Below are 2801 nucleotides of genomic sequence, written 5' to 3'. Positions count from 1 at the left end.
TATCTGCTGTTATTGTTCTCCCATGTCAGCATCATCTTGCTCAGGGGGGATCTAATCCTTCTTGTCAGAGGTCTCCGGACAGTTTCTTCTTATCTTTATTGCCCTCTTCTCTGGCTTTATTTTGACTAAGTGTCTGTAATTCCCCCTTTCCCTGCACTTTTAAATGCACAGTTACCCTTTTCTTGGTTTCTGTGAAGTTCCCCTTTCCCTTTCTATAGCAAAATGTTACCTTACCACCATTTTGAGGCTTTTCTCACTCTTCACTGAGGGCTCTTTTCCTAGGCAGGTGGGCAAAGGCAACTGAAATGCAAGTTTGCTGTCCCTCTTTGTTCTCGGGTCAGTAGGCCCTGGATATCTTCCCAGCACCTCTCTATGTCAGCCTGGAAATGTTTGCTCGCAGGAAGTAACCCCATTGCAGTGCCTGAGACTAATGATGCCTTTTTCCCCCCTTACAGCACGCAGCCTCTGTGAGAGCAGTGGAGCAGCAGCTGTCTGCGCTATGGCTGCTGAACTGCATTTCTCACCACCTGAGATCCCTGAGCCCACGATATTGGAGAACATGCTGCGCTACGGACTCTTGTTTGGAGCCCTTTTCCAGCTCCTGTGTGTGCTGGCCATCATCCTGCCAGCTTTCAAGTCCCCAAAGGCAGTAAGTAGCGCTGTGTGAGACTGATAGGAATGCTCAGGCAGTCGGCTGGGAGGGAACTGTCTGTAGCTGTTGCCTATGGCAGTGTGCCCCGGCACTGCTGAGAGTGCCGCACTTGGTTCTGTCCTTCCTTCCGCATGCCAGCAGCCTTGAGCTGCCAGCTCATCCTATCCTGCAGCTGCTGCTGCGCCCTATGAGCTGCCAGGCAGAGGGTCCACCCTCCCAGCACAGACCACCTTGCTAGAGAGGACTTTAGGCTCTGGTTTGCATGGGATTTTTGGGAACTTGACAGATGTGGAGTTTCTAATGTGCCCTGAGGTCAGGAAGGCAATTTCCTGTGCTGGTCTCCCAAAGCTGCTTGGTCAGGTGACTTGAGCTCCCAAAGCAGCTGTCAGCCAGTTGTTAGAAAGTTCCCTGACTGTTTCCCAATTGCTTCTTGCAGGACTCAGAGGGTTTTGAATCTAAGACGTGGGAGATGGTGAAGAAACCCAAGGCAAGTGCTGCTCAGCTGAGAAGCAAGAAGGAAAGCAAAAAGAAACAATAAGGGCTTGAGCAGGAAGGCACAAAGGACAGCAGAATCACCTGGAATGCTTCCTCAGAGGTGCACCAAAGGACACACACTGCGTGGTCTGGTTTTCAGGCCTGGCCGTGCTTTCCCTTTCATGGACTGCGGAGAGGAACTAAGGAAGCTTTGTCTTTAGTCATTACCAGTATCCCGCCTATTTGATTTCATATTGAAATGTATTTTTGATGCATTTTGCATCTCTCTATTGCAAATAAAAGTGAAACAAACATTTGAATGGTGGTGCTGCCTCTTTCATTAGCTGCTCAAAATGTGCCTGGCTCAGGCTGGCAATCGCAGGGTCCTGATGTGGTCGGCTTCACGTCCCTCCTGGAAATGGAGCTGCTTGTCCCATGTTTCCGTGTTGGTGTTCCCAACTGGTGGCCTTTCAGCCCATCTGGAACTGCTGGCGATGAACTGTGAGCATCCCTTGTTCTCCGAGGGCTGAGAGAAACAAAAGCAGCGTGGGAGGAAGAAAGGTGTCCCTGCGCCTTGAGCTTGTCTCTATTCTGTACTTCTGTAGATACTGTATATCTAGAGCTTGTTCTTTGAGAATGATGACTGCTTTGTTTGATGTGTGGTTTCTGGCCCTCATTCATCCTATTAATGCGATAGAACTGACAAACTTGTTTGTGTTTAGGTTGTTTGTATGCTCTATTTCTTATTTTCTCCGTATATGCACTGTCCCCATGATTTCCTGTGCATGTGATTAATTCACATGACAATAAACAGAAGAGACACTCTCCATTTCTTAGGAATGATGCTTAGGTTCAGGTACAGATGAGCTTCTTAGTTTTAGAGGCTTCAGGCTTTGGAGACTACCTTGGTCTGAACAGCAGAAGGCATCAGTGTTCACTTCTCAGCAACACCAATCTACAAACCTGAGTAATAGCTGCTTGTTGCTCTGTTTCTGCAGAGCCTCGCAGCTCCCCATGCACTGATTACAGCTTTTGGAAAGGCAGCCAACTCACTTTCCTTGGGAAGCCACACAGATGTGAACCGTAACAGCCCATTGACTTTAGAGATCATTGAACAGGACTCTTTGATTAAAGGATACTGTCAGATGCGTGTCTGCCCCTCTATTATCTGGTGCTCTGTGTTGGAAGCTTGAAGCTAGCACATCTTGCTCTGCCGTTTTCTGTGTGTCCTTTTCCAGTTGGCAAGCTCTGACTGCTAGAACCCAAGATGCTAAAGCAATATTTAGACTCAAATGCATTTAATGAAAGGAGGCAATCTGTGTGTGTGCGCTTTCTCCAATGAGACTGGCGCTGTTCCCTTGTGTCTTTACCAGATAACTAGACTTTATTTCCCATGGCTGAAATATGATCTGTCATCTACCCTGAAGGAAACAAGCTTTATAGCTTAGGATTCCTTGTTAGTCCAGGTGAAGAAAGCTTTGCCTTCGGTGCCCTGCCTGGATTTTGGTCTTGGTGTAAAGGCTCTGATTGTGACATTCTGACTGCTGTTTTGAGGCTTACCTTTTGTCTCGCACGTGATAAGGATGAAAATTTAGCAGAAATACCTTTTCAGTGGTTCAATACATGCTGGTGATTCTGTGATATCTTTTTCTGGTGTGAGTAATTGTTGTTTAGT

At 47.3% G+C, this 2801-nt stretch overlaps 1 long non-coding RNA gene across 1 annotated transcript; it reads left to right on the top strand.

Annotated features, from left to right (window-relative positions):
- The first annotated feature begins 460 nt into the window (after window positions 1-460).
- Window positions 461-1446, top strand: LOC146759582 (uncharacterized). Its single transcript, XR_014932466.1, has 2 exons — window positions 461-649; window positions 1089-1446. It is a non-coding gene; the product is annotated as an uncharacterized LOC146759582 (long non-coding RNA).
- The last annotated feature ends 1355 nt before the right edge of the window (window positions 1447-2801 follow it).

This window comes from Coturnix japonica, chromosome 10, assembly GCF_054131305.1.
Source record: "Coturnix japonica strain WE chromosome 10, WE-NBRP24, whole genome shotgun sequence".
Classification (NCBI taxonomy): domain Eukaryota; kingdom Metazoa; phylum Chordata; class Aves; order Galliformes; family Phasianidae; genus Coturnix; species Coturnix japonica.
This window is presented reverse-complemented; position numbering and strand designations above follow the sequence as displayed.